General features: G+C 40.6%; 1 protein-coding gene across 2 annotated transcripts in view; it reads left to right on the forward strand.

The window, feature by feature from the left end:
* The first annotated feature begins 21870 nt into the window (after window positions 1–21870).
* Window positions 21871–27127, forward strand: part of GluClalpha (glycine receptor alpha 1) — a 670611-nt gene continuing 665354 nt past the window's right edge. For both annotated transcript variants that reach the window (XM_067136739.2, XM_067136737.2), the window contains exon 1: window positions 21871–21939. The gene's annotated coding sequence lies outside the window, so the exon portion shown is untranslated. The remainder of the gene's footprint in view (window positions 21940–27127) is intronic.

A 27127-nucleotide genomic window follows, 5' to 3' on the forward strand; every position in this document is an offset into this window, starting at 1 on the left:
CTATTTTCCTTTAGAGATGCTGAAATGGGAACTGACCACAATCTAGTGAGTGCAACAATCAAAATTGAATTTAAAACAATACTGATGTATTCTTGTGAGGTCATTAATAAATATGAAATGGAAAATTTAAAAATAAGGGAGGAAAGGGTAAAATAAAATATTGAAATTCAAAATAGATTCGAACTCTTAGATAATAGTACACATACAGGGAATAATGTGGAGGTAGAGGTAAATTCCAATACAGAATGGAATAATATTAAACAATGTATTCTATCAGCAGCAGAGAGTTGTTTACCTGAAAAGAGTAAAACTAAAAAGAAATGGTTTGATGCGACGTGTCAGGAAGCAGTGAATGAAGTAATGGTTTTACGTAGAGAATGGCTGCGGTATAATAGGGATCCTGTTATAGAGCAAGCCTAAGAAGTGGAACAGAAAAGTAGTAGTAAATTGATTCGTAAGAACAAGAAACAATATTATAAGCAACAAGTTGAAGTAATACAAGATAATCAAAATAACATCCGTAATATTTATAGTACAATTAATACAATAAAGAAAGGCTTCAAACCAAGAACCAGGTTCATGAAGGATCATAAGGGGATGTTCATAACTGAAAAGAATAACCTGCTTTCTCATTGCAAGGAATATTTTGACAATTTTCTAAACTTCCCCGATCCAGAATCACCAATTGTGAAACCAAAGTGTGCAACTAAGTATGATTTGATTCCGGAGCCTACTTATGAGGAGGTAGTAAACAGTATAAATGTCTGAAAAATAATAATGCTTCGGGTAATGATAACGTCCAAACTGAACGAATCAAATCTGGAGTAGTACTTTACAAATATGTATTCCAACTTATCATAAGGATTTGACAGGAAGATGCTATTCCTGTAGAGTGGAAATAATCTCTCATAGTGCCACTACATAAACAAGGAGAAAAAGAAAACATTCACAATGACCGTGGGATATCTATTGTTAACACATTTTATAAAATGTTATCTTTTATTACCCTAAATCGCCTGAAACCATATGCAGAGAACATCATTGGTGATTACCAAAATGGATTTCGCAGCAATAGATCCACGGCTGACAACATATTTGCAATCAGAAATATAAGTGAGGAAGTGTGGGAATGAAATGTCGTATGGCTTTTAGTGCCGGGATATCCCAGGACGGGTTCGGCTCGCCAGGTGCAGGTCTTTCTAATTGACGCCTGTAGGCGACCTGCGTGTCGTGATGAGGATGAAATGATGATGAAGACAGCACATACACCCAGCCCCCGTGCCATTGGAATTAACCAATTAAGGTTAAAATCCCCGACCCGGCCGGGAATCGAACCCGGGACCCTCTGAACCGAAGGCCAGTACGCTGACCGTTCAGCCAACGAGTCGGACAGTGTGGGAATATAACCGAAGTATTCACTATTTGTTCATTGATTTCCTGAAAGCATATGACTCAAGTCATAGAGACAGACTGTGGAATACATACATACATACATTCATTATCATTATAGACTGTTATGCCTTTCAGCGCTCAGTCTGCAAGCCTCTGTGAATTTACTAAACGTCGCCACAATCCTCGATTTGTAACTAGTGTTGTGGCCTCATTTAGTTCTATACCTCTTATCTTTAAATCGTTAGAACTGAGTCTAACCATCGCCGCCTTGGTCTACCTCTACTTCTCTTACCCTCCATAACACAATCCATTATTCTCCTAGGTAACCTATCCTCCTCTATTCGCCTCACATGACCTCACCACCGAAGCCGGTTTATGCGTACAGCTTCATCCATCGAGTTTATTCCTAAATTAGCCTTTATCTCCTCATTCCGAGTACCCTCCTGCCATTGTTTCCACCTGTTCTTCTCTTACCCTCCATAACACAATCCATTATTCTCCTAGGTAACCTATCCTCCTCTATTCGCCTCACATGACCTCACCACCGAAGCCGGTTTATGCGTACAGCTTCATCCATCGAGTTTATTCCTAAATTAGCCTTTATCTCCTCATTCCGAGTACCCTCCTGCCATTGTTTCCACCTGTTTGTACCAGCGATCATTCTTGCTACTTTCATGTCTGTTACTTCTAACTTATGAATAAGATATCCTGAGTCCACCCAGCTTTCGATGTAGAGATAGTTTCATCCGAGAGCTGACTTCCTTCTTACAGAATACTTTTAGCAGATGATCCATGTAAACTACGAACAGCAAAGGTGAAAGATTACAGCCTTGCCTAACCCCTGTAAGTACCCTGAACCAAGAGCTCATTCTACCATCAATTCTCACTGAAGCCCAATTGTCAACATAAATGCCTTTGACTGATTTTAATAATCTACCTTTAATTCCATAGTCCCCCAGTATAGCGAACATCTTTTCCCTCGGTACCCTGTCATATGCTTTCTCTAGATCTACGAAACATAAACACAACTGCCTATTCCTCTCGTAGCATTTTTCAATTACCTGGCGCATACTGAATATCTGATCCTGACAGCCTCTCTGTGGTCTGAAACCACACTGGTTTTCATCCAACTTCCTCTCAACGACTGATCGCACCCTCCCTTCCAAGGTGCCAGTGAATACTTTGCCTGGTGTACTAATCAATGAGATACTTCGATAGTTGTTGCAATCCTTCCTGTTCCCTTGCTTATAGATAGGTGCAATTACTGCTTTTGTCCAATCTGAAGGTACCTTACCAACACTCCATGCTAATCTTACTACTCTATGAAACCATTTCATCCCTGCCTTCCCACTATACTTCACCATTTACAGAGAAATGGAAATCAAAGTTAAAATACAGAATGCTAACAGGGTGTACTACTCTCTACAGTTTCTAATGGGATCACAATTTTTGACGAGAAATACAAAACTGAAAATATACAATACTGTCGTCAGGCCAGTTCTAACTGATGGTTCAGAATCATGGAGTTTAACACAACAAGATGAACATCAGTTGCAGGTTTTCGAAAATAAAGTTTGCAGGAAAATGTTTGGACCGTACTTTGATTCTATGTCTCAAACCTGAAATAAGAGATCAAATAAAGAAGTACACTCACTATCACAGCAAGCGCCAATAATCAACATCATGAGTTCCAGAAGATCTTCTGAAAATGATAGCATGGTTTTACGAATCTTTAAAGAACTAACAGAAAAAAGACCAATGGGAAGACCACGTAGCTCTTGGAGAAACGAAATCTTCGAGCTATGTAGACGTCTGAATGTGAACAACTGGCAAGAACTCGCCCAGCACAGAGTTCATTGGAGGCAATTTGTGAGATCGGCGCGGGATCTTCATGTCCCATAGAAGCCTGCTGAGTGAGTGAGTGACTTTGTAGTATGTTTCAACTGGCGCAGGGCACAAAAGTAAAACTTACAGGAAATGATGTTTAAAATTTTTCCTTCCCGATGCCCCGCTTATTCACTTCCCTCCCCTGTATGTGTTGAGTTACGCAATGCACTCTACTGTATTGCTTGCCAACTGCACAGCACATGCAAACAGCCGATACTGTGCCGTCCACAGTCACGGGCTCATGTCTGTACTCCGTTCACTAGTACAGGTTCTGACCATTTCTGAGTACCTCATGCATTTTCCTTGTGAAAATACTAACATTCTTCGCCGCTAACGTTCTGTTGCAAATTCAGTGCACTACGACACAGATCATAAGAGATACAGTATGAACCAGTTACGACTGGCGATTAACAAAACAGTTTAGGAAAAAAAATGGATGACTGATCCTCTGTTACATTACTGGGCTTATTATGCTCATACGTTTTGCGTAAGTTATTTTCAGAAATCACGCATAATGTGTGACATTTTTATTATTTTCAGGAAGTATAAAATAGTTCCAGGAAATTGATCTTATGTATGTAGTTCGATAGTCGACCTCAATGGCACAATTGGTTTGTGGTTCTTCTTCTAAGACGGCTGAGATCGGTGGAATTTCAGAGTATTTAAATATGGCAACTCCGTTTCTCTGGCTTCCAATACGCGAATGGACTCGTGGGGGACAAAGTACCAAAACTCTAATGGTTCTTGAAGTACGTAGCAATTGAAGGGAAGTTAAATCGCTAACGTGGATTAATAACATAAATGTTAAATTACTTTTAAATGAATAATGAGTGTTTCGTTTTTATCTAGCATTCATAAACAACCCATGAACAACCAGATGGTCCGGAGTGTCACATGGTCAGCGTACTACATCTTCAGCCATATTGTTTGGCTTTAGTGACTGAGTTCACTGCCTCTTTTATCCTCAGTTGGTCTTACGAGGCTGAGTGAATCCCAGTCCCACCCCCCAAGTCCAAAACTATAATCCCTTGACAGACCGGGAATCGATCCCGGAGTGTACGGGTAAGAGACTAACATGCTACTCCCACACCACGGGGCTGGCATGTATTATTTCCATAAATGACACATGTCGTTCGTATTGGCTTTTAAATGAACTGAACTGTTTTAAGAATGTTTATCATGGCACAGTATTTTCATTTAAGTACTGTACTACTTTCACCTGTAGAATACATCTATAATATTTCCGGACTGTCTTACTAGGCCGGCCCCGTGGTTCGATTCCCGGTCAGGTCAGGGATTTTTACCTGGACCTGAGGGCTGGTTCGAGGCCCACTCAGCCTACGTGATTAGAACTGAGGAGCTATCTGACGGCGAGATTGGGGACCTCGGTCTAGAAAGCCAAGAATAACGGCCGAGAGGATTCGTCGTGCTGACCACACGACACCTCGCAATCTGCAGACCTTCGGGCTGTGCAGTGTTCGCTTGATAGTCAAGGTCCTTCAAGGGCTGTAGTGCAATGGGGTTTGGTTTTTCGTTTGTCTTACTGGGCGACTAAAAGGGAGAACCCCAGGGATTCTCAGCTTGAGTCTAGCATTGCTTCCACTTACTTCTTATGGCAGGCCCTTCACTTTCCAACTGAGCTCCCTTGATCAATTATTTCCGACCCGACAGGTTTAGGATTGCAAGGCCTGGGTTGTCTTTGATATTCACGCTCTACGTGACCCCTCCATTTCTCTTACCGATACCCTCTTTCTTTGAAGGGTCGATCCTCGTCCAGTTTTTCCTCTGATGTACCGGTATGTTAAAAGGATATGGTTACCCAGTTATTCTTGTTCTTAATATAATAAATACAACCAACACCATCACCACCACTGCCGTTATGGTTCACAGCGTCAAATGCGCATTAGTTTTAAGAAATATAATTAAATTATACATGCTACTAATGGTACAGAGAATTTGGTCGTAATTGGATTAGTTCTTACGAGTCAATTAATATAATATAATATAATATAATATAATATAATATAATATAATATAATATAATATAATATAATATAATATAATATAATATAATATAATATAATATAATATAATATACACACCTGAGCCTTTTCTGTGCCACAGTTAACGATTATCTCTCTTAACACAGAAGGCATAACACCAGCCAAAGAAGAACTGCTACAAGAACTATGGAGTAAGCACCAATGCCATATACTGTGCATACAGGAGACAGATAGAAGTTGTGATATGCGCAGGCCAAAAATAGACGGAATGCGTCTCGCATTGAAAGGCCACATGATAAATATGGAAGTGCTATTTTTTCATCCACATATCCAGCTAATTGCACCATTTCATCCCTTTATAAACCACCTGGTGCGGAATTCACTGTTAACAAACCATCCAATTTAGGAAACAAACATGTGCAGATTGTGAGTGGTGATTTCAACAGCCATAGTACTGTACTGTTTGGGGTTATGGCCAAGAAGATGAGAATGGGACAGCAGTACAAGAATGGGCAGAAATAAGCCAGCTGACTATAATCCATGATGAAAAAGCTATCTGGATTCTTTAATAGCGGCAGGTGGAGAGAGCTTACAATCCTGACCTCATATTTGGCAGCAGCAATATCAGCCAACAATGAGTAAAATCTGTCTGTTCCCCAATACCCAATTCACAGCATAGACCAATAATGTGTCAAGTATTTGCTGCTTTAGGACCCCGGAAGGTATCCTTTAGGAAGAGGTTTAATTTTAAGAAGGCAGACTGGTCAAGATTTGCGGAATTGCTGGACGCAGACATATCTGCCAGTTGTTATGACACCTTCACCACAGTTGTAAAGAGATGCTCAAGGATGTCTATTCCCCGTGGCTGTCGAATATCTTATATACCCGGGCTTACTTCAGATCAAGCCACCCTACTAGCAGAATACAGCAACTTATTTGAAGAAAAGCCTTTTAGTGAAGCAACCGTGGAAGCAGTGAACAAGCTTATTTCCTCTCTTAGAGAGACCAAAAGGGATCAGTGGATACAAACTATTGAAAACTTGGATCTGAAAAGAGACAGTCATAAAGTCTGAAGACTTCTGAGACGTCTAAGCAATGATCCGACCAAGACCACCGCACATCATAATATCACTGCTAACCAAATAGCACATCAGTTACTGCTGAACGGGAAGGCAACCCACAAATCACAAAAACCGAAATTGCAAAGAGAAGAGAGCGACGACCTAACATCATCATTCAGCATGGAAGAATTAGAGAAGGCTATCAAACAGAGTAAAAATGGAAAATCAGCTGGCTTGGATGATGTACGAACTGAGAAAATTAAACACTTTGGCTTAATGACAAAGAAATGGATTCTCCAGCTCTTCAATAACTGTATGAGCAGAAACCATATTTCAAAGATATGGCGGAAGAGCCGAGTGATTGCCTTGCTGAAACCTGGCAAAGGAGGGAATGATCCAAAGAATTTTAGACCAATATTTCACTACTATGTCACCTTTACAAACTGCTGGAAAGATTGATCTTAAATAGCCTATTACCTGTAATTGACCCATTACTTATACCTCAGCAATCTGGAGTTCGTCCTGGTAAAAGCTGTACCGGACAGTTGTTAAACCTCACACAGTTTATAGAAGATGGGTTTGAGGCTCGTAAGGTGACAGGAGTGGTATTTGTCGACTTATCAGCAGCGTACGACACTATCAACCACCAGTTACTACTAGTCAAAGTCTACAATGTAACCAAGGACTTTAACCTAACGAGACTCATCGCCACTTTTTTTTGCAGAATCGCAGGTTATTCATTGATTTCCAAGAACAGTGTAGTTGATGGAGACTACAGAAAAACGGTCTTCCGTAAGGAAGTGTGCTGGCTCCAATTGTGTTCAATATATACACGAACGACCAATACATAGCCCCCAATTGCAGTAGCTTTTGTATGCTGATGACCTTGCTCAAGCCACCCAGAGCACAGGTTTTGAATCAGTGGGGAGCACCCTCACGGATGCCCTTAATGATCTTTATAGATATTACAGCCCAAACCAGATTAAACCAAACCCCTCAAAGATATAAGTGTGTGCTTTTCATCTGAGAAACAGGGAAGCTACTCGCAAGTTAAAGATAGTATTGTCAGAGGTCGAACTGGAACACTGCCTTCTCCAAAATATCTTGAGTGACACTTGATAGATCTCTTACTTTCAAGAAGCACTGCATGAACTGCAAATCGAAAGTCTCCACCAGGAAAAATCTTTTACGGAAACTGGCCGGATCACAGTGGGGTAGCCAACCTGAAACCATCCGACCTTCTGCGATGGCACTATGCTATTCTGCGGCAGAGTATGCGTGCCCTGTTTAGTATAATTCAACATATGCCAAACAGATGGATATATCTCTCAACGAAACTTGCATAATCATGACAGGTTGTTTGAAATCCACTCCAGTCGAATGGCTCTACCACCGTGCAGGAATAGCACCTCCTACTGTTCGAAGAGAAATAGCTGCGAACAAGGAAAGAATGTTGAACAGGAAAGGACCCATCCTCTATATGGGCATGAACTGCATCTGCAACGATTAAAGTCAAGGAAGAGTTTTCTCAGAACTTCGAAGGAACTTAGAACTACTACTGAAAAGGCCAGGCTACAATTTTGGAGGGCTATATCCTACCTTCCCCCTGGCTGGATAAGATTTTCTGAAACTCTACCTCCTGGCTACGACGATGGATGATCTCGAAGTCCCTGAATAGACTGAGATTTGGAGTTGGCAGATCCAAGGTTAATTTGGCAAGATGGGCTACATAGATCAAGAAAAAATTCAATGTGACTGCGGAGAAGACCAGACCGTCCAACATATGCTCCAATGTCGACTATGTCCAGCCTCCTGTACAGAAGATGAACAAGCATCAAAAAACGCACTGAAAGTGGCCAAGTTTTGGGCAAATGTAATATAGTAATTATAACTGTGTACAATCTGTATGTTTGTGATAATATAATATAATATAATATAATATAATATAATATAATATAATATAATATAATATAATATAATATAATATAATATAATATAATATAATATAATATAATATAATATAATATACGAAACAATCTCCACTGAACAATATAAATTATTCTTTAAGCTATAAAAATGCCTTGGAATGGAACGTACTGTCGAGCAGCCACGTCACGTGGAACATGAATGTGAACACTGGACCGTTTACAATTGATAGCACCGAGCGACTGGCTGCGTGGTTTGGACCACGTGACTGTCAACTTGCATTAGGTAGGTTGGGGTTCGAACTCCACTGTCGACAGGCCTGAAGATGGTTTCCCGTGGCTTTCCATTTTCACACCAGGCAAATACTTGGCATTGTACCTTCATTAAGGTGACGATCACTTCCTATCCCACCGTCGCCATAAGACCTATCTGTGTTGGTGTGACGTAAAACAAATTGTAAAAAAACGAGAAGAAATTGATAAAATTGATAGCACTGTCAAATATGAAAAATGAAACAATATCTTTTTTTATGCGTAACATAAGCAACATACGGAGTTTGCCAGCACAGGAGTTGTCTGATTGATAGATGGGATGTTTTGAAAAAATAGCTTTCTCATTGCAACTCTGACAAATCTGATAAAATCGAAGGGAAAGAAAGTGAATATTCATGAGTAACATTTCAGTTTTATTAACGTTCGAACAGATTTTGAAGAGCTATGCTATCTGAAACTTAAAAGTACAATCCTATACCATCAACAACTGAACCGCTAATTGGTGAAACCAAATAAGTATTTTTTGTTTTATTTTCACTGGTGAAAGAAAACCGGTCACATCCTTTGTATTGTTACTATTAAAGTGAATTTATTTTGATTGGAGACAATGTGCTTTCTTGTATATAAAACATACATAATTAAGCTATAACTTGTCTGACTTCATCAATTAAATCATTTTATTTTATGCTAGCTGACGTCCCCGTGTTTCGCTACTGAATCCTACACTGTATACAGAATTGTACCTGAAGTAGTCTACATGTTGTAAGATTTAATCAAATTGCATATCTTACCCGAGAAACACCACGGGGTAGTCACCACACGCCGTTACTCACGTAAAGTCGGGGTTAGGGAATTTTAATTATATTGGCAGGCCTCCTTGCCTACTGCCGGTCACAATCGAGTTGGGGAGTTTTCATTATAATGTTAGGCCCCCTTTCCTGCTGCCAGTCCGAATCGAGTAGGGGTGTTACGCAGTTTATTCACTTTGAAGGATCCCAGGCGTACATAAGATTTCATTTGTATGCTTCCCAAATTTCAGCACGGTCCGTTAAGTAGTTTTTACTTGAAAGAAACCAAGATAAAGAGACCAAGGATAAAGCATGCTCCAAAACAGCAACATATACATTTTCTAGAAAACTATTAGAGACACGACAAAATTCATATAGTTTTTTTTCTCTGGGAAATCAGATATATTTTTACAATTTGTTTTACGTCGCACCGACACGGATAGGTCCTATGGCGACGATGCGATAGGGAAAGCCTAGGAGTGGGCAGGAAGTGGCCGTAGCCTTAATTAAGGTACAGCCCCAGTATTTTCCTGGTGTGAAAATGGGAAACAACGGAAAACCATATTCAGGGCTGCCCACAGTGGAGTTCGATCCTACTATATCTCGGATGCAGGCTCACAGCAGCGCGCCCCTAACCACACGGCCAACTCGCCCAGTAATTGAATTTCTGGTACACTTGGTGCACTCCATTATTCAATAGCACTAACCGTTTAGGCAGCGTATTCAATTTGAAGGGTTCCAAGCGTACGTTTTCCTCTGACTTGCTTCACGTTCTTTTCCCCATTATAGCCCACTTGAAAGATAGCGTAATAATAAGTATTCTATGTGTTAACCAAATATATCAGCTGTAAGCTTGCCAAATTTGAACTCCATCAGTCAAGTAGTTTTTACATGAAAAAATATAGACCAGAAAACCTTGAGATTAATTATTGCTGCGATTTTCCTCTTAAAGCAAGCTCGTCGCGGGAACCCTTTGATATTGCGGGATGATACAGATCCTATGTCACCCAGAATGGTGAAAGACATTTCATCGGTCCGGTAGTTTCTGAGATTATCCGTTACATATAAACAAACTCAGTATCTTTTTATGTATTGGTATAGATTGAACATAGAAAACAAAAGAATATTACCATGTCACAAGACATAGGCCTAATACATTATTTTATAAATAAACCAAAACCCATGGCGCAACAGCCCGAAGGGCCATGGCCTATCAAGTAAGCGCTGCTCAACCCGAAGACCTGCTGATTATGAGGTATCATTTGGCCAGCACGACATATCCTCTCGGTTTTCTTGGTTTTCTAGGCCGGGTCCATTATCTTACTGTCAGATAGCTCCTCAATTGTAATCACGCAAGCTAATTGGACCTCCAACCAGCTCTCAGATCCAGGTAAAATATCTGACCAGGGCCCCTCCGGGTAAGAGTCACGCCTACAACGCGGGGCCGGCAAATTATTTTATGACATCAAATAAATATGAGTTCTGTAAGAAATTAACCTTTGTCTGTCAATGGCAAGGACAGTACCTTGTTATAGAATCATTTTGCTTCTTTTGCTAGTTGCTTTACGTCGCACCGACACAGATAGAGTAGGTCTTATGGCGACGATGGGACAGGAAAGTCCTAGTAATGGGAAGGAAGAGGCTGTGACCTTATGTAGGGTACAGCCCCAGAATTTGCCTGGTGTGAAAATGGAAATCCACGGAAAACCATCTTCAGGGCTGCTGACAGTGAGGTTAGAACCCACTATCTCCCGGATGGGAGCTTACAGCTACGTGCTCCTAACCGCACGGCCAACTCGGCTCACTGCTGCCATCTTGACGGGGTTAAACCTCACTGTTGCTACCTTGGTTATACGCTTTTGTGTTAGTTTACTGTTAATCGCTAAGCTGTTAGCATCATCGAAGTAGCGAGTAACAAGTGTCTAGCAGATTTAAAGAAGAATCTGTTAGCAGAAGATAAAAGTCCGTCATGGAAAACCCTATTTTTAGGTATATTTGCAAAGAGTGTGGAAAAGCATTTTCCCGAAGCTATCACAAGAGACGTCATGAGATATCATGTCTGACAATTTTTCAATGCAAACATTGTAGAAGAGAGTTCAAGAACGCATACAACGCTCAACGTCATGAAGCCGCGTGTAATGTAGCTTCATCGAGAACAAAATAGAAAGAGCTCAACTGTAGTCAAGCGAACACTGATTTATTTTTAAAAAGTACACCTCTGCGAGAGATTTTTAATTTCCCTTGTTGTCTAGGCCTGCTATAAGTTCTGTTACTAAGCACAAACTTCATGATAAAGAAAGGCAAGGTCATGATTATGATAATAAGGATAATTATGTTGATCAAAACAGTAGTAAAGGGAAAGTAGAACTAAATGAAGATCTCATTGTTTCATTGCCATTACTTCATTTTCTAAGCCTACTACACGTTTTGTCGCAGTGCGAACATCTCAAGAAGAGATGCAAGATGAAGAAGAAGAAAATTTCAACGCTTCATTGCTATCGAAACAAGTTAAGTTTGTACCTAGAAACGCTACTGCTGAAGCACTTATTACATCAAAACAAGGCCCTATACATCAACTGTCTGCATAGAGACTCAAAGTTCACAACAAGCCTCTGTTACCCTATGTAGACATAAGATACTGTAAAGACCCCAACGTACTCGTAAAACGTTTGCAACTGCTAAGAGCCTATCATGATGCTGGTTACACACAGTACAAAGCAGACATTTTTGTAATAGAGCATGGATTACGTCGTGTAGGTATTATTAAGTAATAATTCTCTCTCGACAGTACAACAGTTTAAACACCTTCCTACAATCCCAGCGCTCACCCTCACCTAAGTCATCCTTCTGTAGTATATAGTCAATCGAGTAGCTATATTCGTATAGATTATTTTCCAACATTCTCCCTTCCTTAGGGTGTGAACTCCGCCTCTAGATGTAGAGCCGGTCTCAAGCCCGGATATAGAGAGGAGAGGCAACCTAGCCCATTAGCCCTTTAGCCCATTAGCCCATTAGCCCATTAGCCCATTAGCCCTTTAGTCCATTAGCCCTTTAGCCCTTTAGCCCTTTTGCCCATTATCCCTTTAGCCTATTAGCCCTTTAGCCCTACAAGGAATGTGCGGCAATATGATCTTCTTAGAACAAAGGTATCCCTAATATGTTCTAAACACATGTTGTGTCGTGTGCAGTGTTCGATTGTAGTCTTGTTATTACTTATTTAGTGATCTGAACACATCAAACAATGTTGAAGTTAACGACATCGAGTACTGTGTTTGATTCTAGTTTTGTTATGATTCATTCACTTCTTATGTAATCTGCAAATCTAAACGTGCACAACTATGATGACATCATCGCAGCAGCACATGCATACTCTTGCTTTCATGATGCATACTTATTGCATTCCTTTGTCTCCTTACTCTTGAGAAGACGATCAAGTCTAAACATGTAAAATAACGTCATCACTGCAGCACGTGCTCACTGTAGCCTTCGCGATGCATGTTTAAACTTGAACCTTAACAGAGGAGGAGGTCATTACAGCAGCCACCATCTTGTGTAGCAACTTCTAAGTGCTAATTAGCGTTGGGAAGTGCATCTTGTCTTAAACTAAGGATTAGTCTCCTTCAAGATAGTAGATGAGAGGTTAGGTTCGCGAATGCACTAAAGTTGATGATAGCTAACGGATTTTTTTAAAATTACCCACCACTACGATGAGGTTTAGTGCCGTAAGGATAGCTGCACGATGCGTTGTTGTTTAAAGATGGCGGCTGACAGCTATCAAAACCACGTAGAATTTTTCAAATTGCCGCCACCACATTTCAAATGTAGTAACTAGAGACAGCAGCACGATGCTCTGTTAATTAAAGATTGCGGATAACAGCTGTCACGTGGACATTGCCGCTACCACATGTCAAAGGCAGTAGCTAAAGATGGCAGCAAGATGCTCTGTTGATTAAGGATAGGCGCTGTCAAAAAGAACGTAGCTTTGAAGAGCACGTAAAATTTCAAATTGCCCTCTACCGCATGCATAACAGCAGCCGCCATCTTGCGCAGTAGCCCCTAAGCTGGCTTTCTTCATAAGAGCAGCCACCGTCTTGTTCGAGCACCCCTAGGCCGTCTCATAAGGAGCTGTGTATAGCCGCCATCTTGTGTCCGCCATCTTGCGCAAGCATCCTTAGGGCGTCTCAAGCCATCTTGTGCAAGCACCCTTAAGCAGTCTCCTAAGAACCTATGTATAGCCGCCATCTTGTTGCCGCCATCTTGTGCAAGCATCCCTAGGGAGTCCCCCAAAAGCAGCAGCCATCTTATGCAAGCACTCTTAAGCAGTCTTATAACAGCAGCAGCCATCTTGTAGAATTAGATAGCTGTCAATGCCAAAGTGCTTAATTAGGAACCGAACCGTTGATCTCATCATTAGACTACATTTTCCTTATGCTATCATGTTCCTGATACTGCGAACCTGGGTGTTAGGCAGGAAAATTTTGTCCGTTTTGCTCTACGACGCACCGTTTTCGAGATATTTAACATTTTGCATTTAAGCCCCAAATTTAATGAATCGAACCAGCACAGCATGTTTTACTCTCTACCATAGCAAGACCTAATCAAGTTACGAAAACTTGCTTCAATACAAGCTAAAACTGACTAAATGCCAAAGGGCTTAAGTAGGAACCGAACCGTTGATCTCATCATTAGACTAAGTTTTTCTTATGCTATCATTTTCCTTATACTGCGAACCTGGGTATTGGGCAGAAAAATGTTGTCCGTTTTGCTCTACGACGCACCGTTTTCGAGATATTTAACATGTATCATTTAAGCCCCAAATTTAGTGAATCGAACCAACACGGCACGTTAGCCTCTAACCTAGCTTTCTTGATAAGAGCAGCAGCCATCTTGCGCGAGCACCCTTAAGGTGTCTCATAAGGAGCCGTGTATAGCCACCATCTTGTGTGCGCCATCTTGCGCAAGAAACCTTAGGGCGTCTCAAGCCATCATGTGCAAGCACCCTTAAGCCGTCTCATAACAGCAGCCGCCATCTCGTGCAAGCACCCTTAAGGCGTCTCATAAGGAGCAATGTATAGCCGCCATCTTGCGCAAGCATCCCAAGGGAGTCTCATAAGAGCCTATGTATAGCAGCCATCTTGCAGGCACCATCTTGCGTAAGCACCCTTAAGGCGTCTCATAAGGAGCCATGTATAGCCGCCATCTTGTGCAATTGGCGTCGAGAAGGACATCCAGCCGTAAAATTAAGGTCAGGACCTTCCATGAGGTTAGGCTTGTTGTCTTGTGCGTCAAAAGTTAGGTTAAGCCCCTCCAAGATAGCAGATGTAAGGTGAAGCTCACTCTCTTAAGCGTCAGGAAGGGCATCTGGCCGTAAAACTGAGATGAGGCCCTTCCATGAGGTTAGGATAGCTCTCTTACGCATAAAAAGGTTAAGGCCCTCCAAGATAGTGCATGTGAGGTTAGAGTCGCACTCTTTGGCGTCAGGAAGGGCATCCGGCTGTAAAACTGAGGTTAAGCCCTTCCGTGAGGTTAGGCTAGCACTCTTACGCATAAAAAGTTAGGTTAAGCCCCTCTAAGATGGCGGATGTGAGGTTAGGGTCGCGCTCTTAGCCAGCGTGAGGAGGCCTCTCCCGAGAGCGTGTGGAGGAGGTGGTGGAGGAGGGCTGTCCCGAGAGCGTGTGGCGGAGGTGGTGGAGGAGGCCTCTCCCGAGAGTCGGAGGCGGAGGTGGCGGCCGAACCCGTGACTTTATCTACTTTAGTAGCCACAGTCACAAGCGCGCGCCTCGTCGTTGTATTCCCCCTTGTACGTGATGCAACCTAGCAATACTCAAGACTACTGAGTTGCTGGTTAATTATAATTGAGCAGAGCGGTCCACATCCAATGCTGGTAACTCGCACCTGCTGGCTGTATAAGCTACATTGTTTCACAAAGGAGACGCACAGGTTTTTAAGTACTGACTTTAGTGAACTACATTGCGATGTATAGGCGTCGTCAGCGGTGGTAGGTTGGTGTAAATGATTGAGAGTTCATCTTGTCCTTCCCAATGTGTGAGTTCAGGGGGAAGCAGGTGCCTTGATGTCTCGTATGGAGAAGCTTCAATTGCATCGGTGAACGGGTTATTTAAAGGTTTAGTGTTTGGAGATGAATTTATCATTAAAGGCACGGCACCTGTAAGTGCAATCTTTTTAAATACCAGAGCAAGTTACAAATCTATGTACTTCAATTTTTGTTGTAGGTTTAAATGCATAAGTTGTGTGAAAGTATAATTTTAGGAATTACAATTATTTAAATAAACAGAACTACATAAGATCTTTCAATAAATATAAATATTACCTGAGAAATATCACAGCTTCAACATTTTCGAGCCGAGAAAACGAAAATTTAAATGTTTCTTTTAGGTTGTATTAGACATTCAAATTATATCTATACTAATATTATAAAGAGGAAAATTTTGTACATTTGTTTGTAACGGATAAACTCAAAGAATACTGAACCGATTTTAAAACGTACTTCACCTATAGAAAACTTCATTGCCAGTGAGTAACATGGGCTGTATTTTATTTTAAAAACAATTATAGGGGGCGGGGGCGACGGGGGAAAGTATACAAATATAAAAATAATAGGCTAATATAGGCGAAATCGAATTTGGCATACAAGGGCGAGACAAAGCTCATTTTAAGCTCCTTGACGCAAAGAAGAAAACTCGGTTAGCCCTCCGGGCCCGAAAACCATGCTTTAAGGCCCTAACTCAACCGTTATGGAGGTATTGGCACCACACTACCCCTGCTCTAGGAATCGGATGAAGAAATGAACTGCCGTAACCATGGCAACGTCAGGTCCAGTATTCGTACAGCAGCGAGATTATCTACAATATAATCACAAAAATCTAACATGTTACAGACATGGAAATTGGTATTTGGAATCTCCTTTAAAATAATTGAACACATTTTTTGGAAAATTCACTTAAGGGGGTGAAATAATAAAAATTGCGTGTGAATTTTTAAGGGGGTAGACCTAGCTTAACACGAGGAAAATAGGCCAATATTCATTCGATTGTTACATATGCTACAAACGTTGTTGACAAATGCTGCACATACCCCAGGATTGACATGCTTAAGAGCAATCAGAAGCAACTTCAATAATGTCAAAATTCTAATTATAACATTTTAAAATAAAATGTTCAAACTTTCCCGCCTTTTTAACAATATATCATGGTTTCCTTCATAACTCTCTTACTGATTCACAGATAATTATGATTTTTTCAGAGTTTCCTCCCATAATATTGTATTACAATCTGTACCTCATTCAAATCAATAGGATTTAAATTTTATTTTTCATAACATTTTTATTTAAAAAGCTATTAATATCTTCTGGTGCTCGGAATAAAAACGCGGCAAAAAATCCAAATCACAGTCTGTGTTAATGATTGAGGTTCATTTTGTAGCTGGAGTTTTGATACACACTTTAAAAAAGGAAAAGTACGAACATTCTTATAAACTTGTAATTCATAAGGGAAACAGTGATATACTGTTAAAAAGGCGGGAAATTTTGAATATTTTATTTTAAAATTAAAATTATTAAAATTCTGACATTATTGAAGTTGCTTCTGGTTGCCAGGAAGCATGCCAATACTGGGTTATGTGCAGCAATTGTCAACAACAATTGTAGCATATTTAACAATCGAATGAATATTAACCTACTTTTTTCCTTTGTTAAGCTGGGTCTCCCCCCTTAAAATGACTATCACCTTCTTCTACCGCTTTTCCACACCTGTGGGGTCGCGGGTGCGAACTGTGTCGCACATGTGGATTTGACCCTGTTTTACGGATGGATGCCCTTCCTGCCGCCAACCCCGTGTGTGGGGATGTAATTACTATTGCGTGTTCCTGTTGTGGTTGGTAATGCTGTGCGTTGAGTGAATATGAAGAGGACAGTGTTGGGACAAACACAAACAATCTGTCCTCGACCCAGATGAATTAATCACACGCGAAAATCCCCGACCTAGCCCAGAATCGAACCCGGAACCCTGTGAACCGAAGGCCTCAACGCTGACCACTCAGCAAAAGAGTGGGGCAATTTTTAAAATTAGTATATCTCATAAACTTAACATGTTACAGATGTGAGCATTGGCATTTGTAATCCCCTTAAGAAATAAACACGTACTTTTTGTTTTCGGAAAATCAACTTAAAATGAAGATCAAAAAATAAGTGAAGAAGGAGTTGAATTCTCTTTATGAGGATACTTACATCTCAAATACTAAGATGTTACAGACGTGAAAATCGGTGTTTGGAATCGCCTTTAGAAATAAAGAAACCTTTTTTTTCTACTTAAGAGGACTCTTTCTCACATGTAGAGTTCCATGTCGCATGTTCCAGATTTAGCTCTGCCAGTAGCCTGGTCATCTTAGCCCCGAAGGGCAATGCCATAAACGTGGTTTACAAAGAGGTTCTGGGGTAAATGAAATGCAATTTTTCGGCGAGTTTTTATACTTTAGGGATTTTCAGATAATGTCTTAGTGCAGTACCGAGGAACAATTAATTTTCATCAACTCAACAACCCCTCACGAGCGAAGCTAGTAATATATAATTATATGTATGTTGGATATTCAGCCCGAAGGCTCGTTGGATCCTCAACAGGTTCACCATTAGCTGTCATAGATGGCCTAGGTGTCACTGAAGAGGCGTACTAGGGAAATGAGGAGCGAGGTAGTTTCCCGTTGCTTTCCTCACTGAGCCAGAAGTTGCTATTGCACATCAGTCTGCCAAGCCCACTGAAATGCGTGCACCAACCGACCCTATGAGCAACATTTTCACACCATTCATAGCAGGGATTGGCTGCAGAAGGAATAGCATTACTAGTATCACTCATACCTCAGCCACTTTCACATTGTCAAAGCCAAGTATAAGACTGAGACAGATCAATGAAAGTAACAATTTTATTCTAGCCCATACCAGCAGACATAGTGCACTGTAAACACTACATCTTGCCAGCAAAGGTCTTATATTATAATAATAATAATAATAATAATAATAATAATAATAATAATAATAATAATAATAATTATTATTATTATTCAAACCATTGTGAAATAAATACAATTATGCATTATTATTGGTACAAAACATTTATAATTAATTTTCGAAAACGTAAGCAGTATTTTCTCAATGATGCTGCTGACCATACGGAAACGACTTTCCTCATTGCACGAACGATAACGGTGTCTTGATTAGCGATAGCCTTTCATTCCCATTTTTAAGTGGGTTTATACAACTTGCTCATCACCTGCTTGCCAGGATTCTATCCTTTTCCAGACGATTTCGAATTTGCATGGTATTGTATGTGTGATTTGGTCTGGAGGCATGTGTGGCTTTTACGTACCAACAATTCGTCCCCTGTTGACTTTTTAAAGCATTAAATGCATGCTAATTAGGGAATAATTCGTCCACTACTGAAGGGGGAAGAGAATGGATTGCTCCCGCAGACGATACTGCATTTGCTTACATGAACTACCCATGGCTGACGAAGTCTGTACATACCAAACATTGTAGCTTATGTAGATGATGGATTGATGAAGAAGCTTTTTTTTGCTATTTGTTTTACGTTGCACCGACGCAGAGAGGTCTTTGGTGACGATGGGACAGGAAAGGCCTAGGAAGTGGAAGGAAGCGGCTGTGGCCTTAATTAAGGTACAGCCCAGGCATTTGCCTGGTGTGAAAATGAGAAACCACGGAAAACCATCTTCAGGGCTGCCGACAGTGGGGCTAGAACCCACTATCTCCAGATTACTGGATACTGGTCGCACTTAAGCGACTGCATGAAGAAGCTTTAGCACCCCTTGTGCGTTAAGTACAACATAATTGAAGACCTATCGTTTGATAGTTATCAACACAGAAATGAAATGGCGTATGGCTTTTAGTGCCGGGAGTGTCCGAGGACATGTTCGGCTCGCCAGGTGCAGGTCTTTTGATTTGACACCCGTAGGTGACCTGCGCGTCGTGATGAGGATGAAATGATGATGAAGACGACACATACACCCAGCCCCCGTGCCAGCGAAATTAACCGACCCTGCCGGGAATCGAACCCGGGACTCCTCTGGCCAAAGGCCAGCACGCTAACCATTTAGCCATGGAGTCGGACGTCAACACAGAAATGTATGAATATGAGTATATATGAAGAAGGATTTTCGTTTTTACACAAGACAAGTCCCCAAGCTGTACCTTAGTTAAAGCCAATGCCGCTGTCTTCCCAGTCCTAGCTCCTTTCCATCCTACTGTTCCTGAAGACCTACTGTATGCGTTAGTGACGTTAAATCGCTAGCAGAGATAAAAAACCTCAGTATTGGTATCAATAACTATTGCCGAAGAACTCACCGGGTTGCCCTCAGTCTCAGCCAATAACCAGAGAGACGTTTCAAACACATTTAGAAAACAAAACAATAACTAATAAACTGAGCAGCTGATTACGCTTTAATAATGCTCCGTTCTCGGAAAACCCTAGATATAGACTAGTATTCTGAATGACCACTCCTATCTTCTTAGATAAATAGATATAATGTGTGTACCTAAAACAGAATATAAGTAAGGCATACTATTAACAATCATTACACTACCAGCCACTACAGAAACACGCATTAGTGATTACATCCCTTAGGGTTGGCGTCAGGAAGGGCATCTGGCTGTAAACCAGGACTGAATCCACATGTGTGACATAGTTCGCACCCGTGATCCCACAAGTGTAGACGAAGAAGAAGAAGAAAAAGAAGAAGAGGAAGTTACTATTAACAATCATCTGAGACAAGTGGGGAAGCCACAGAAAACCACCCAGCCAATCAGCGAATTGCGTTAAGGCCCATAAGCATCCTGTTATATGTAAACGGAATCTTTAAGCTTTGCGAGCGCAAGTATGTTTACGACTGGGCGAGTTGGCCGTGCGATTAGGGGCACGCAGCTGTGAGCTCGCATCCGGGAGATAGTGGATTCGAATCCCACTGTCGGCAGCCCTGAAGATTCTTTTCCGTGGTTTCCCATTTACACACCAGGCAAATTCTGGGGACTGTACCTTAATTAAGGCCACGGCCGCTTCTTTCCCATTCCTAGGCCTTTCCTATTTCATCGTCGCCATAAGGCCTATCTGTGTCGGTGCGACGTAAATAAAGTAGGAAAAAAGGCATGTTTAAGGAGGATTTAATGTGCCCAAGCCATTTTCAAAAGTCGGCAAGAAAGTTTAGGAATGATATGTCTAGCTCTTATCATTAATCCAGTCACAGACATTGTTTCAGAATGGTACTTTTATCGAAATAAATCGACATCTGGGCATTTGGTGCCATCGAGTTATTCAGTCTAACTTTCATGGGTCCCTAACTTGACAGAAGAACCAATGATGTATCCATGAGGAGGGATTCAACACATCATAGAAGGAGAAATAAAAATAATAAAAAGACAACTAAAACTTGATAAGCCTATTGCTTCCATATAAACCGTGAAAATGTGATTAGTGAGCCTTTCCACCTGAACTCATATAATACAAACTAAGAAATAAAATGTAATATTTGCTTTGAAGTCAGCCTCCTGCACGTAATTCTGTGACGACAATCTAGTGAATTATCAAGACATAATATGAAGTACAGAGACCACTGACAAAGATTGGTTATTTGATGATCATAATAGCTTTTAAAAAGTAAAAAAATAAGTAATAAATAATAATAAAAATAATAATAAATAAAGAAGAATTACTTATAACTTGTGAATGAACTGAGATTTGAAGTAATGAACAATGACATCGAACGAAAAGGAGTCTGATCTAAGTTAGCGAGCTGGGTTGACCTTCAACATACTGTCCGGTGAATGTGCGGTCTTCTGTGGAATGTAAATACAAATTGTTCATCGATAACATATTCTCTGCTCACTGTATCCGTTATCTTGCTATAAGAAGACTATAGGTAATACTTATAGTGTATCTTGTGTTTTCATTTTAAACCACCGGTGTCTTCTTCCCTATTTGAGCTGTAGACACAACAAAACAGACTATCAACCAAAAGTTACCACAGACTCATAACTGGGATATCTATGACCAGAGAATTAAGTTACCATGGTATTTTACAGACCATGTCAGCAATATCATGATTGATTGTCTAAGATTCAAGTTAATGGCGCGACAGTGAAGGACGTTTAATTTTTTTTCCATAATTGCTACCTTATCTGAACCAACAAGGTGGACGGGATGACCTGGTGAACTTCCAGTGTTGCTATCATTATTTTGTCCGTAATTGTATCTCTAAGCAATCCCTTTCTTTGTATTATAATTATAACCAAAATTCATCAATGCATTTCCTCTCCTGTTCTTTAAGCATCTCAGGTAATGTATTTATTTCTTTGTTGGCTCATTCATTCATTTAGTAGTGTGCGCCTGCCATTGGCCAGTCCCGCTGCAGGATGCGGTGCAGTGCCGGGCCTGGACCACAGCGCGGTTGCGTAGCGACGGGAGGCCGGCGCAGGCGCATGCGCGGGCCCAGCTCAGGGAGCAGGCTAGCGCGCGGCTGTACAGTGGAGCACAGCCGAGCGGTGATCAATAGCGCACGGATCAGCATGCCGGGCCTCCAACGGCCAAGCGAGGTGAGCCAGTAGTTAGCAAGTGAACTGAACTGTGTGCATTTCTTCTGCTCTGCTCTGTGATGTGCTTGATGAGACCGACACCGTCTTCTGAGGGGCGCGGCCGTGGGAGGGCGTGACTCTTCTGTATCCCAACTCCGGACATTCCCTTCGCTTCCCAGCCCCACAGCATCTCGGTCCAAATCGAAGACAGGCAAGTGGAGCTTGTTTAGAAAAATTGAAGATTACGTATCACTATAGTGACATCTGTTAGTGGGGCGATCATGAATAGAGTCCGACCTATCTGCAAATAATAATAATAATAATAATAATAATAATAATAATAATAATAATAATAATAATAATAATAATAATAATAATAATAAGAATAAGAATAATAATAATAACAAAAGCCAAATTCGTTGACAAAAATATTTACGAACATCAGAAAATTCAGTATACTTGCATACTTGCAGTAAGTGCAATTACTAAAGTTACAGATAATCGTATGCCATGTAACTATTTGCATTTATTTCCATATTAAATTTAACTCGGTTTCAGATGATTTTCAAAAGGACGAGGATGAATATAGTAAGTTATCCTGTATGTATATATAACTGAAAATTAAATCGGACTCTGAAGTACATTTTATTTCAACAATCTCTTAATCTGCTGTTTGAAGGATTTCTCCTAGCAGTACTATTGAAAGGAATTGTCTTACTTTGAAGTTTTAGAGCCAAGGAAAAATATATATAATTTCATTAATATATTTTGACCCGAAAGTATTGTTTACAGTGGTAAATCGTGCATTGCCTTACCGTGAAGACGAACTACTTTCAGTCTGATCTGTGTTATCCTTCAACCAATAATAGAACAATATGTACTTCAAGATCTCAGACTGGTTATACTAGGTAAGGTAGCACGGATAATTGCACACTGTGAAGGAACAGTAAATACATTTCGGCTCCAGTTAACTCTCATAAATGGATTGAATGGTTGACTGGTTGCCACAGGACTGCCACGTTGCAGGTTCTATTCATATCTGTTAACTTCAAGCATATCTGTAATTCTAATCAGTAAATCGTTGTTCGTTTGTGGAAATTAGCGCTCCATTCATCTCTTGTTTGGGCAACACATCAAGACGATACATACTTTCCTCAATAGGCAAGTCACTTGTACCCTAATGCTAGGGATAAATGTGAAAATGGCGATTCATGTGACGGTTTGTATGACTTTGGGTTTTTCGATTCGACCGACTCATCGTCGTCGAAGTGATCGTGGAAAGAAAGTAATTAGAAAGGGTTTTCTTGCAAGGATAGGTTGGGAATTCTATTATTGTCAATAATTGTATTCTTGTTATTTAAGTTCCCGCCTTCTTGTTGTCAACAAATGCCGAGGTTCTGCGGGGTAAATGATTACGCCCATTGACCCACAATTCCATTGTGCCGAGGACTATGGGAGGTGAAAAAAGGACTATGAAAACAATTGAATTTTCTGCAGATAGGTAGTGTTTATTTACATGCTGACATTGGAATACTTCAACTGGACAATAATTGAGTTGTTGTGTTTATTTTTCTTGTTTGGACAGTAGACGTAATGCATACGCTATCCTCAGAGGTAGCTCTTTGGACAATGTGTTTACATTGTCATCGTGAGGTACGGTAACTAACCTGTGCTTGTCCAGTCTAATGATTTCCATAGTATCCCTGTTACAGTTGGAAACAACTACGGCTTCTGCACGGAAGTGTAGAATAGTGTGATGCGTAAGGAAGACTTGCAAACTTTAAGTTTTCTTACCACGGTGCAACATGTAAGCATATTTTTTTGGTTAATGAGATGAAAACGCAATGCTTCCTCCCATGAAGATGGTTTCCGAGTATTGTCAACTGTTGAAGTCATCATTAGAAGTACAACGTCTTAAACAGTCGGAAGATAAAATTCCTGCTCAATATGATCACTATATATATTCAATTCTCTTCAACAAACAGTAGCAGCAGTAGTAATAGATGCCGAAAATTATCTGAACTGACATGTATATCACACACTTTTAAGTTGTTAATACGAATGCATGGTGGGGAGATTCTATCTCGCAAGCTGCGCCACAACAAGCACATATTTCACCATTAGTACCAATTATTATTCTTCTTTAAAACTTCTGTGATGGATGTTCGTTTAAAATGTAGAGCTTTTTGCCTTAGTCTTCCTTGATTGGAGGGAAATTTCCATGACCAGAACTTGATCACAATTTGGCTATGCTTGCTGGATACATTGTTTTTACAGTTGAGTAGAGTAAATAGTTTTGTGGCAAGTAAATATACACGTAAATAATCCAATGTGGATCAGATTGTATCAATAACACAACGTACAGCTTGTTTGACAATCTACCGTTCCTCTCCTTCTACCACTTTTACCACAAGCCAGTGGGCCTCAGGTGCGAACTCTGTCGCATATGTGGACTTGGACCTGTTCAACCTTCCTGACGTCAACCCTATGTTGAGGGACGTATTCACTATTGCGTGGTTCTGTGCTGGTTGGTAGTGAGGTGTGGTGTGTGTATTTAAACGAAACCAGAGGACGCAGCTAAAATCCTCGACCCGGCCGGGAATCGAACCCGGGATCATCTGAAATAAAGGCCACAGCACTGACCATTTAGCCAAGGAGACGGACTGCCTGTTGTTAGAAAAATCTGAATAAAATTCACTTTAAATTATTGTTAGTCTTAGAAACATTCTAGTTGATGATGCTTTTTGTTTCTAATGGGACAAGTGTGAAGGTCGTCAAACCCAGTCTATTAACATAAACGTATAGTGTTATGTTTACCCTCCAGGGTTGGTTTTTCCCTCGGACTCAGCGAGGGATCCCATCTCTACCTCCTCAAGGGCAGTGCCCTGGAGCGTGAGACATTGGGTCGGGGGATACAACTGGGAGGATGGCCAGTACCTCACCCAGGCGGCCTCACCTGCTATGCTGAACAGGGGCCTTGTGAGGGGATGTGAAGATCGGAAAAGGAAGCGGCCGTGGCCTTACGTTAGGTACCATCTCGGCATTTGCCTGGAGGAGAAGTGGGAAACCACGGAAAAACACTTCCAGGATGAACCCACCTCTACTCATATGACCTCCCGAGGCTGAGTGGACCCCGTTCCAGCCCTTGTACAACTTTTTCAAATTCCGTGCCAGAGCCGGGAATCGAACCCGGGCCTGCGGGGGTGGCAGCTAATCACACTAACCAATACACCACAGAGGTGGACGTTATGTAATACTTCTTGTTTATACTTTGTGCCTTCTTGTCATTCATTGCTGAAATTCACTTGAAATACATTTTCCTTTTCTCGTGATCATATTTGTAATTTGACTAGTGGGACTAGCTAGAGAGGCTAAAGGGGAAGACTGTTATCTCCATACCACATTTAACCTGGAATACTGAACTTTGTACAATTTATATTTATAGATCACTTGTGACATAGCTAGGAATGTCAGTAACACGCAGTCTTCCCTCAGGACGGCATATGACCTACATTGCATTCAGCTGGCTGCGTAGCTCATTTGGTTGCACGCTCATCTTGTATGCTCAAGGTTGTGGGATAGAGTTTTGGCTTTCTCATTGGGCATCTAATGGTCCTTAAATGCGAAATCCCTATGCTACTAGATTTACAAGATTTTTAAAATATCCGTTTCAATTTGAAATTCCATCCCTCCGGCGTCTCTTAAGTCTAAGAGTACTGGAATTTAACGGGCGTTAATCATGAAGCACGACCGTTGTTATTCACTAAAATAATAATAATAATAATAATAATAATAATAATAATAATCCGACTCCTTGGCTGAATGGTCAGCGTTGAGGCATTCGGTTCAGAGGGTTCCAAGTTCGATTTCCGGCCGCTTGGGGATTTTAATCGCGTGTGACTAATTCTTCTGGCTCGGGGGGCTGGTTCTCTGTGTTTGTCCCAACACTCTCCTCTTCATATTCAGATAACACACCACACTACAAACCACCACATAAACACTCAATAGTGATTACATCCTTCTGCATAGGGTTGGCGCCAGGAAGGGCATCCGGTCGTAAAACAGGGCCAAATCCGTATGTGCGACATTTTTAGCATCCGCGAACCCACAAGGAGTGGGAAAATCGGTATAATAATAATAATAATAATAATAATAATAATAATAATAATAATAATAATAATAATAATTGTACCTGGGATTAATTAGGAAAGATGACTACACACTTCAGATAATGTATTTAGAAGTACCACATTGAGGTCAAGGGCCGAAAGCAACTGTTTCCAGAAGAAGAAAAAGAGCCGTTCAGTCCTTAACGATTCTTGTCTTCACACTTATGGCTGTTTTATTTAATTTTTTCAACGTACACGACGCTGACCAAATATGAACAATGTATAACTATTTCTTCCTGATCGGTGTAGATCAGCTAGTAAGATGTCCGTCTTGTTATTAAGTTCAGGATTAGTTGCTGGTTCAAATCCAGCCTTGGGCATAGGTGCGAGTGTTACAAACAATAAGTTGTCGTTCTGTACGTTAGACAATGCTTCACAGATATGCATGAAAACTACTCATACAAGTTCAGTCGTAGTTTACAGAAACGAAGTAGTGAGGGTGTGAGCGAATGTTATTGACCCGAATGCCGAACATATGCATGAATAAAAATAAGAATGCCGAACAAATGACTTTATTCTTATAAAAGTAAAATCATCCCACTTGAGGATACTCTAATTTAATGTTACCAGTTTTACGTACCACTGACTACTTTTACGGTATTTGGGGATGCTGAGGTGTCGGAATTTTACCCCTCAGCAGTTATTTTACGTGCTAGTAAGTCTACCGATACGACACTCGTGTATTCGAGTACGGTACCTTCAAATACCATCGACTGAGTCGGAATAAAACCCAGCAAACCATCTAAGCCAGTTAGCCTGATTATTATTATTATTGTTCAATAATTAAAAGTAACTTATTGATACAACTATCAGCGTTATTAATTTAAACTAGTTTATTTTTCATTTTATGAAAACTTATTAAGTGGAAGTAAGGTTTTAAGTGCGGAAAATTTAAACTTAAGAGTGTTAAATCGAGAAAATGTTATCTTTAAAATTCCGTAATTTTGTTTGTAAGCGACTGAGAAATTAATTAGAATCCAGTGGAAGCTATATATGGAAGTAAAAGAGCGTTAAAACACATTTCAATCAGTTTTTAATTC

This window comes from Anabrus simplex, chromosome 1 (genome assembly GCF_040414725.1).
Source record: "Anabrus simplex isolate iqAnaSimp1 chromosome 1, ASM4041472v1, whole genome shotgun sequence".
NCBI classification, from domain to species: domain Eukaryota; kingdom Metazoa; phylum Arthropoda; class Insecta; order Orthoptera; family Tettigoniidae; genus Anabrus; species Anabrus simplex.